This window comes from Physeter macrocephalus, chromosome 7, assembly GCF_002837175.3.
Source record: "Physeter macrocephalus isolate SW-GA chromosome 7, ASM283717v5, whole genome shotgun sequence".
Taxonomy (NCBI): Eukaryota; Metazoa; Chordata; class Mammalia; order Artiodactyla; family Physeteridae; genus Physeter; species Physeter macrocephalus.
In genome coordinates this window covers 105,030,190-105,041,740 of record NC_041220.1, presented here as the reverse complement: position 1 = coordinate 105,041,740, position 11,551 = coordinate 105,030,190, and positions in this window count along the sequence as shown.

The following is an 11,551-nucleotide window of genomic DNA, read 5'->3' as shown; positions in this document are numbered from 1 at the left end:
AAGAAACAACCTAACCTCACACCTAAAGCAATTAGAGAAAGAAGAACAAAAATACCCAAAGTTACCAGAAGGAAAGAAATCATAAAGATCAGATCAGAAATAAATGAAAAAGAAATGAAAACGATAGCAAAGATCAATAAAACTACAAGTTGGTTATAAAATATCTAGGAATAAACCTACCTAAGGAGACAAAAGACTTGTATGCAGAAAATTATAAGACCCTGATGAAAGAAATTAAAGATGATACAAACAGGTGGAGAGATATACCATGTTCTTCAATTGGAAGGATCAACATTGTGTAAATGACTATACTACCCAAAGCAATCTACAGATTCAATGCAATCCCTATCAAACTACCACTGGTATTTTTAACAGAACTAGAACAAAAAATTTCACTATTTGTATGGAAACACAAGACCCTGAATAGCCAAAGCCATCTTGACAAAGAAAGACGGAGCTGGAGGAATCAAGCTCCCTGACTTCACAGTATACTACAACACTACAGTAATCAAGACAGTATTGTACTGGCACAAAAACAGAAATATAGATCAATGGAACGGGATAGGAATCCCAGAGATAAACCCACGCACATATGGTCACCTTATCTTTGATAAAGGAGGCAAGAATATACAATGGAGAAAAGACAGAGCCTTTTGCACCCACCTTCTAGAGAAATGGAAAAAAAAACAAAAAATAAACAGATGGGACCTAATGAAACTTAAAAGCTTTTGCACAGCAAAGGAAACCATAAAAAAGATGAAAAGATAACCCTCAGAATGGGAGAAAATGTTTACAAATGAAGCAACTGACAAAGGATTAATCTCCAATATTTACAAGCAGTTCATGCATATCAATATCAAAAAAAGAAACAACCCAATCCAAAAATGGGCAGAAAACCCAAATAGACATTTCTCCAAAGAAGATATACAGATTGCAAACACATGAAAGAATGCTCAACATCTTTAATCATTAGAGAAATGCAAATCAATACTACCATGAGATATCATCTCACACCGGTCAGAATGGCCATAATCAAAAAATCTACAAACAATAAATGCTGGAGAGGGTGTGGAGAAAGGGAACCCTTTTGCACTCTTGGTGGTAATGTAAATTGATACAGCCACTATGGAGAACAGTATGGACGTTTCTCAAAAAATTAAAAATGGAAATACCATACAACCCAGCAATCCCACTACTGGGCATATACCTTGAGAAACCCATAATTCAAAAAGATTCATGTACCACAGTGTTCATTGCAGCTCTATTTACAATAGCCAGGATATGGAAGCCACCTGTGTCCATCAACAGATGAATGGATAAAGAAGATGTGGCACATATGTACAATGGAATATTACTCAGCCATAAAAAGAATCAAAATTGAGTTATTTGTAGTGAGGTGGATGGACCTAGAGTCTGTCATGCAGAGTGAAGTAAGTCAGTAAGGGAAAAACAAATACTGTATGCTAACACATATTATGGAATCTAAAAAACAAACAAAACAATGGTTGTGAAGAACCTAGGGGCAAGAAGGGAATAAAGATGCCAACCTACTAGAGGATGGACTTGAGGATACGGGGAGGGGAAGAGTAAGCTGGGACGAAGTGATAGAGTGACATGGACATATATACACTAGCAAATGTAAAATAGATAGCTAGTGGGAAGCAGCCGCATAGCACAGGGAGATCAGCTCGGTGCTTTGTGACCCCCTAGAGGGGTGGGATAGGGAGGGTGGGAGGAAGATGCAAGAGGGAGGGGATCTGGGGATATATGTATACGTATAGCTGATTCACTTTGTTATACGGCAGAAACTAACGCAATATTGTGAAGCAATTATACTCCAATAAAGATGTTAAAAAAAAAAAGAAACAATAGTGCAGTGATAAAGCAGGGTCCTGGTTCCTCTTCAAGGGATATGCATATCTGATACGTATCTCTGAGTTCTTCTATAGGAACTGAGGCTCCAACCCAGGTGGAGGATGGTAACTTCAGGCTGAGCACAAGCACATGGACCCTTTCTGGTTGCATCAAGAAGGCTGATGATTGAGATTCTTGGAACACCATCCTGTAACCTCCCCACCAACCAGTCTAAAGAATGTCACACACCCTGCAGCCCTCCCCACAAATTTTGCCTATAAAAACTCTTCCCCAACACCCAACAGGGAGTTTGGGTCTTTTGATCACCAGCCACCTATTCTGATTGCTTGACCCTGCAATAAACCTTTCTTCACTCGAAACTCCAACGTTTCAGTTTGGCCTCACTGTACATCAGGCACATGAAGTTGGGTTCAACAACAAAATAAGAAGCCATTGTAAGGTTTGGGGTAAAGAAATGGCACGATCTGATTTACTGTTTAATCACTCTGGCTACTGTGTTTGAAAGTGAGCAGGACCCTGTAGGGTTCTTGGACATGGAAGTATTTCTGTGTCCCTGTTTCTTATTTGTAGGGAATAGATCTCAGGCTCCATGAGTTCCAAAGGGCAGATTCTATCAGTTGCTAATCAAGGGAAGGGAGGGAATACGGAGACAGGGATGAGCAGCAAAGAAACAATAGCGCAGCCTTGGGGCAGGGTCCTGGTTCTACTTCGAGGGATACGCATAACAATATCTTTGAGCTCTTCTGCAGAACTAAAACCCCCAACAAATGGAAGATTTTAGCATTCTTCATTCCAGAGAAGGTCACAGTTTGAGAACCTCAAGAAGTTTATCAGGAGACCACCTGAGGCTAGACTAAAGGACTGCAGGCCCTGCACATACCCTGATCCTTATCAGCAACTCTGCCCTTGAACCACTGCTATAAAGCTCCTCACCAAATCCTCCCGGGTTGGGACACACAGTTTTGGAGGCATGGGCCTGCTCTTTCCCCCTTTGCCTGGTAAAGCAGTAAAACTATTTTTTCTACTTCACCCAAAACTCTGTCTCTGAGATTCTTTTAAGTGTTGGTGCACAGAGGCTGGGTTTTTGGCATCATGTTGAGAATGGATTGGTGGGGGCAAGAGTGAAAGCTGGGAGGACAGTTAGAACAATGTTTGCAGTGATCCACTAAGAAACGATGGCGACTTACACCAGAGTCAGCAGTGAAAGAAATGAAATGGCAGAATTCTGGATGTGTTTAGAATGTAGTGCCAAAAGGAACTCCTGGAGAATTGAATATAGGGTGAGAAATGGGAGTCAGTGGTGATGCTAAAGGTTTTGGTCTGCGCATCTGGAAGTAAGGGATTATCATCATCTGAGATGGGCTAGATGATGGGTGAAGCAGATTTGGGGGGATCCCTGATCTTTTTCCTTCCACATCATATCTAATCAGTCATAATCCACAAAAATAAGAAAACTAACAATCGCAAACTAATAAAACATCTAACATTCACTTAAAGCATATTATATCTCTTTTCTTTGCTAAGCATTTTTTTTGAATGACCTCATTCAATGCTAATAATAAATCACATAGTTTTATTATCTACATGGTTACAGTAAACTGTGGTCAGTGAGATAAAGAAACTTGCTCAAGGTGACACAAACATTTTATAACAAAGCTGGGATATAACACCAACCATTTCAATTCCAAAGTCTGAAATTTTGATAACTATGGTAAATAAATATGCATATATAATTATCTTACATTCTTCTAAATTCCTTCTGCTATTGTTTCAGTTCATACCCCTTCATCATTCTTTAACAAAGCTAAAGTAATAGTCTCATATCTGATATCCCTTTCTCTAATTTTCCCATTCTGCATATAACTAGAACAGAGCTCTTCATAAAAAATTCTAAATTAATTAGATCATAACTTCACTCAAATCCTTCAATGCTTCTATATTATCTACAGAATAAAATAAAACTGACTTACCAATTTACTCAAACCTTGTAGCTGACACAGTGGGTTGCTCACATAACAACCCTTCCCATCCTTGCAAAAAGACCTTCATTCTGGCAATGTGCCCATGCCCAGGGAACTAAGCTAGATCAGTTAATGACAATCATGGTTACTATATTAGTAGTTACCTGTAACTAGTCTGGGGGTTAGCATGTAACCCTCTTCTTGCTAATGACACAAGAGTAAGGTTGTTCGATGAAATACATGGTGCCCAGTTAAATGGTAATTTCAGATAAATAACAGACTATATTTTTTATATGTATGTCCCCTGTATTATACTAAACATTGTTTATTATTTATCTGGAATTCATATTTAACTGTCTTGTATTTTTATTTTCTAAATTTGTCAATTGTGAACAAAAGGAGAAATCTACTGAGGACTTAATGGATATATTTTAACTCCCTTACAAAACAAAACAAAACAAAAAAACCTGAGAGATTGAGGAGAATCTGTTTACTCCCACTCTTGCCCTCCACATATGGGACATTGTTCCAGGGCACTCTAATGATGCTTGTTGCTATGGCAGCCATCTTTCAATAATGAGGGAGAAGCCAAGAGAATGTCAAACATTTGAACCCAGTGCCCTAATCCCTTTTAGCTGTTGAACCAGATCTGAAACTACTTTCTTCCAGACACTAATTAGAAGCCTGTGTTACTTAAGACCCTGTTAAGTTAGCTGTCTGTTACTTGCCACTGATGGCATCTTAAATGATGAAGGCAGTTTATGATCTAGCCTCTATTTATTACTTTGTCCCACTTTCACCATCGCCAACTATGGGAGTGTACCTTCTAGTCTTTTCAAGTTGTCTGTAATCCCTGAAAATGTTAAGTTCACACACCTGTATTTTTATAAAAGATAAAATATTTTTCCTTCCCCTGACATATATCTTGATCATTCTGATCATCTGCCACCTGTCACTCATTCTTTAAAATTTTAATCAAAGGGTAATTTTTTATTAATGCATTTATTTACTCACAAATCCATTAACTCATTCAACACATCGTTAGTGAACACTTACAATGGTTTAATCAGTGTGATAGGTGTTCAGAATAGAGTGAAAGATATAAACACCACTATTGTCCTCAGTAAGCTCACAGTCTGGTAGAGCACCCAGACTTCAAAGAAACAATCATGTCATGATTTATTCAAGTTCAATGGTGAAAATTATTGAAACAGAAAAATACAACATTTAAGAGGACAAATCAGGGTTAACTTAAAAGGAATTGGAGAAGGGGGTCAAATAGAGTTTCTCTGAAAAAGGAGCATTTATGTTCATATGTTAAGAGGGATGAGGAATTGCCACAAGCCAAGGAATGTGGGCAACCTCTCAAGACTGGAAAAGACACGGAAGTGAATTCTCACCTAGAGCCTCCAGAAAGAACACAGCCCTGCCAATACATTGACTTTAGCTTCCTGAGACCCTTTTCAAACTCCTGACCTCCAGAACTGTAAGATGATACAGTTGTGCTGTTTGGAGTTTCTGAGTTTGTGGTAATTTGTTTACAGCAGCAATGGGAAACTAATACACATGGGTATCAGCTGAGTCCATCTCACAAGAGCAATAGTAAGGACTCTGGGAAGAGCAGGGGGGATGTTGCACTTATCTGCAGGGTCCAAGGACAAGGTTTAAGGGAGGGATGACATGATTGGAGGTCTGATTAAAAGGTCCATGCTGTCTGGTGGATGGAAAATGGATTAGAAGAGCACATGCGTGGATCCCAGTAAACCTGTTACAAAGGTATTAGAGTGGTCCATGCCAAAAGTGATGGTGACAGGACCAAGGTGCAGCAGTGGTGACAGAGAGAAGTGGTCAAAGTGAGAGGCATTTAAGGACTATGTTAAGTGAATTTAAAGAAAAGATGTGAATGTGTGATATAATGGAGAAAAAAGTACTATTTTTGACTCCAAGTTTTCTGCCTTGAACAAATAGGTGGATAGAATTACTATTTGTGGAAAGAGAGAAATCTGCTTAGGACCAGATCTGGCCTAGAGGCTTAGGGGAGATCATGAGGTAAACTCTATTAATTTTGATAAAGCTGGTAAATAGCTTAGGGGAAAATGTTCAAGGGTACCTTGTAAGTGGGTCTGAATTTTAAAAGAGCAATCAAGTCTGGGAACAAAAATTTGGCAAACAGATGGCACTTGAGACTGATGCTGAAAGCTTGGACTCTGTGCACCGGTGCTGAATTAAATCTCGGAGACAAAGTTTTGGATGAAGTAGAAAATAATAGCTTTATTGCTTTGTCAGGCAAACAAGGACACAGTGGGCTCCTGCCATGAAAAACTGTGGTTCCCAACCCAGGAACATTTGATGAGGAATTTTATAGCAATGGTTCAAGGGTGGTATTGCTGCTAAGATTAGGGTGTATGCAGGGCCTGCACTACTCTAATCTGGTCTCAGATAATCTTCTTGATGAGCTTCTCTGGCCCCTTTAATCTTGCCTCAGGTGCTTTCTTGTCTGCTCCTCCCTTGATTATGTTCAAATCTGCCCTTTGGAACTCAGGGAAGGTCATGGAGGCTGGAGTCTGCTCCCTACAGACAAGAAAAGAAGGACAGAAAGTCTTCCATGCTCAGTATCCTCACAAGGTTCTGCTCAGTTTCAAGACCATGGGAGTGGATGGTAACACCTATGAAGAGAATACAGAGTGAGAAGAATCCCAAGATTGAGAACATCAACATTTAAAAATTTTGTGGAACAGCGTAGGCACACTACATCCTACCTCTAAGAAATCCAGAATGCTGCTGTTTTTTTGTAAAGAAAACTGTATTGACACACAATAACACTCTTTTTTTTTTTTACCATCTTATGGATGGCTGCTTTTGGAAGCAGCAATGGAAGAACTCAGTAGTTAAAACAGAGACCCTATAGCCCACAAAACCTAAAATGTTTATCTGAATTTTACAGAAAAATTTGCCAAGCAGTGACATAGATGAGATATAAAGAAAGAGAATTCAGAGATGTTCAATGATAATATAAAATCCCTTTGTAATTATTTTCCTGATAGCTACTTTGGAATTAATTGCTCCCCTGCCCCCATTTCCCTGTTCTCAAAGTGCTTTTCAGATACCACCAGTATTTGTCACTTTATTCTTATCAGCCTGTTACTCATCTGTCTTTTCTAATAGACCATGAGCTTCCTGGGAGCAGAGACAGTATTATTTTTACATCTGAATCCACAGAGCCTAACACAGTGCACACATCACATTGTAGGTGCTTTGGCCACGTTTGCTTATTGAATGAATTCATACTGCAAGGTTAGTCATAATAAATCAATAAATTCTTACTTAGTCAAGGACTTTTTGGAAGCATACATTTCTTGACTGAGAGCAAGAGGAAATTTATTACCGTTCATGTCCTGTGTTGGGATAATAAGTTAAAGTATTCAGCCACTACAAAAAATCTGCTTGATAATAGTAAAGAAATATTACACAGGCATTCTCCTGATTATGTGCGATTGCTTTCCTCTCCAAATCCTGCCTCCTGGTCAGTTGGTGAAGAAGTCAGGCTTTTGGGAAACTGTCCAATCCTGAAGGGAAGATTTGGGCATTTTTCCCAGGAAAATATTTTCAAGAGAAAAATAAAAATTTATAAAGTTAAAAACTCATGCAGAAGTGGAATAATATTTTGAATGCTATAGTTATAATTAATATTTTTATCAGAAATGTGTGAAGGTAACACTCAAAATATAGACACGTATGAAATAGGATTCAGCAGAAGTAACTTGTCTTGTTTAAAGTTTCAATGACACAAAGATTTATGTTTTATACAGGTGTATCTACTTGGAGTCAACATGCAACAGATAGTTTTGGAAATTATTTACTTTTCAGATTTTTTATCTTTCCATTAAAAACCCTTCATCTTTGAATTTGTTTTAGTTAGTGAACTTTCTATTGTTCTAAGAGTGAGATTAATGTATTCTACTTTCTTTGCATGCAACTTTTCAAAGACATGGCTATTGCAAATAGGATGGTCCAGTAATACTTGTTGTTCTTGGATATAAGAAATATTTCCCTGACATACATCCTTTTTCTTTTTTGAAGTTATTTTTACAGCCATTTTATATTAGTTCCTCAGGAGCCCTTCACTGAGTATGAAGTTTGGAATAAGTTGTCTGTCACATCCCCCTAGCTACTGCCCCTATGTTCCCATTGCATACTGTGCTTTTCCTTATCACTGAATTTATGTCAGATTTAATTCTCCTCTATAACTCCATCTGATTTATTATTTACATTGCCACACAATTATTGCATAATGACCTCAAATACCCATTGGAATGCAACAGTAAATATTTATTTATCTCACAATCTCAGGGTTTATCTGATGTACCTGGGGCTAATGCATGCATTTGTGGTCAGGTTCATGTAGGCTAGGAGGCTGTGCTGATCCTGACTGGAGGTTGACCACCTGTTAGCTTATCTAGGATGGCCTTTGCCTGAAAAACTGAGATAACTCTGTTCCTCCTGTTTCATCTTCTAGTGTGAGCAGGCTATCTCACTCATGTCTGTGGCAGAAGAATGAGAAAGAACAAATTCAATCAGGCAAACAGTTTTCAAGTTTCTCCTTGCATCGCATTTTTAAAGATTCTTTGGCCAAAGATAGAGACGTGGCTGAATCTAGAGTCGAGGGTGAGGCAGTCCCCACCCATGAGAATGGGAGGGGACTTCAGGGTCACATGGCAAAGGGCCTGAATGCAGAGATGAGTGAATAATGCCATTGGTCAACTGCAAGTCTCCAATAATGATGAGGTCATCAATAGTACAGAATATATTTAAGCACAGACTTTGGAGCCAAACTACCTGGGTACAAATCTCAGCCTCTGTACATAAAAGCTGTGTGTAACTTTGGATGAGTTACTTATCCCCTCTATGTCTTGGTTTTCTCATTTATAGAATGGAAATAATATTTTACATTGTATAGGTTTATTGTAAGGAAGAAATGTGTTATTACATACAAATTTGTCAGAATAGTTCATGGCACAAAGAAAATGCTTAATAAATTTAGTTATTGTTATTATTATTAGTAGTAGTAGCAGTATTTTTGCTTAGAGTTGAGGCTCAAGAATTAGATTTTGAATTAAATTATGGATGATATATAGGGAGTATTGAAGTGTGTATTAGAATAAAACTTGCTTCCTATACAAACTCTAATTTTAGTAACTAAGCATAATGAAAGATTAAATCCTGTTCATATAACAGTGCAAGTGTTTCTAATCAAGAGTATCTTTCCTCTGTGCATCTAACCTGGAGTCTAGCCAAAACAAGTGCTCAGTGAAAATTGATTCAAGTATTTCCATTTGATATCTACAGTCTTGAAGACAGTGGTGGTGTAGTGTACAATGTAATCGCATATCCAGACTCTCATTCAGAAAATAAGAACCACATACCCAGCTTCTAGGGAAGCTTCCAGCCAACAACCCTAAGCTGTCAACCTTCACTGGGGACCATCTCATCTAAAGAGAGCTGCTTGCCAAGGTCACACTTTTTCTTGTGTGGCCAGCATCCAATGACTGATCAAAACAGGTATATAAAGACCTGACCCTCCTACTATAACATGGAATAGCTCTTCAGCGTTGTCCCATCTACAGAACTGTTCACAGGGTTGACAAAGTCTTCCACAGAAACTGCATCACAAATTTACCTCTCCCTCCTCTATTTTTCTTTTGTCCTCTACTTTCCACAGATGTTGACTTCAAGAGGACCTTCAGTAACCCTCCTGAACCCAAATTTCCAATTCAGAGTTAGCCTCCTGGAGAGCCCCACCTGCAAAATGTTGTATGAAAACTCAATGGACCATCTTAAGTGAGAGTCTGGAATCTACACAGGGCTATAAGCAACAAGTTTGAAGCACAGGGTTTTTTTGTTTGTTTGATTTAATCTACAGTGGTCAACTAATCATGAAAAGAAAAAAGTTTCCTTGAAGTAGCTTTGCATATTACACTTTTTTTATGGTTTACTCCTGATTCCTTTTCCCTCATAGAAGTTTACTGAGAACACATTACCACTCTTTCAATATGCTTTACATTCACAAATAGATAGGTTCACACCTTTTCCATCTTTGATACCACACTGCTTTTTTCAATGCATTGTACTTAGTGAGTGTATACTGAATAAATTGGTGACTGACCATATTAACAAACTAACATAAAAATGAATATAGGGTTCTAACTCATGAAGACTACTTTTTACTCTCAATTTTTTTTTGAGGTATAAAATTATGCTTAGATCCTGAAATCAAAGCACAAAAATAATGACAGTCTGGAGGCTGCCTCACAAACAAGAAATCCTCAACTATTAGAACGTCACAGAATTTTAGAAAATAAATTGAAAAAAGAGAGAACTGGTAGCAATGTCAGACTTATGAAAACAAGGTAATATAATAAAGAAGCACTTAAGTAAGCAATTACACCAAATCACAAAAGGCATTTTGACTTGCTACTTGAAAATGCTATTTCATGTTGACCTTTGCATTAGAAGATGTGGCTGCTGACAGTCATGTATTTGAAGATTATGAATGCTAAGTAGAGAGGTTGGGTTTGTTTTTGGATTTTCATAGTAGGGTGCTGCTACCTTTGGGTGTGTTGAGAGATAGCCATCTGCATTGTGTGGCTTCTAGAAACCCTGGGGTTCATCCACCATATTCTTCATGGCCACACATCATCCGTGACATCATTGTGATAGCATGAAAGCACACAATTCAACCAAGCCTTTTCACTGACTAAAGTCTTTCACAGATTCCTCATTACCTGCAAGATAAAGTTGAAACTCTTTAGCATGGTGAAAAAGATGCATCAGAATTTGACCCATTTCATTTTATGTTCCAAATATCTTATTTGTTTTAACTTAGCCAACAGTTCTTCTCATTTCTTCTGGTAAAAATCATTTATATTTCCTTTGGCGAAAGGAACTACTCATTTAAAGTGTTTTTTGGGGAATTGTCAGTCTCCATGTCCTTCCTGCTCCACTACAAAGAGAAGCATTGACCTAAGCAGGCTATGGGCTTTATTCAAGGTGGGTGCCTGAGGGTCAAAGACATCAATGAAAACTGGTACATGGTCTTGGGAAACATAGAATCTTTCTTCTTCTAGTTTGGCAACCATTAGAATATAGGCTTGGAAGTACAAATCATATTTTTCATCAGATGAATTAATCTTGCTTGTTTGAGAATAAAGCCCAAATAGTGAGAGAAGGGCCAAGAAAGAGAGAAGGAGGGCATAGATGATAGATGATAGATAGATAGATAGATAGATAGATAGATAGATAGATGATAGAGTAGAGAGGGAGAGAGAAAGAGAAAGATGACATCGCTGACAACATTGCATGAGACCCTGGATTCATCATGCCTAGATTCTCCCTCAGATTGTCTTTAAATTTGATGCAATAAAATACCTGTAAACTTCCTCTGGTTAAGCTTACTTTCTGACATTAGAACCTATATGAGGTCTCATACAGTCTACAACATTTATTATCTCAGAGAAATTGTACAATCTCCTTGCTCTGCTTGGAATGCTTTTCCAATCTTTTGCCTGTTTTATCAATTTCTATTCATTCTTCAAAACTCAAATGAAATGTCAACATATCTGAGAAAGTCTTTTCTTCCCCTTCCTGCCCTCCATCTAAGCTGAGAGTTGATCATTCCTTCCTCTGTGCTACCTCTGTCTTCTGGTTACTCTTTTACT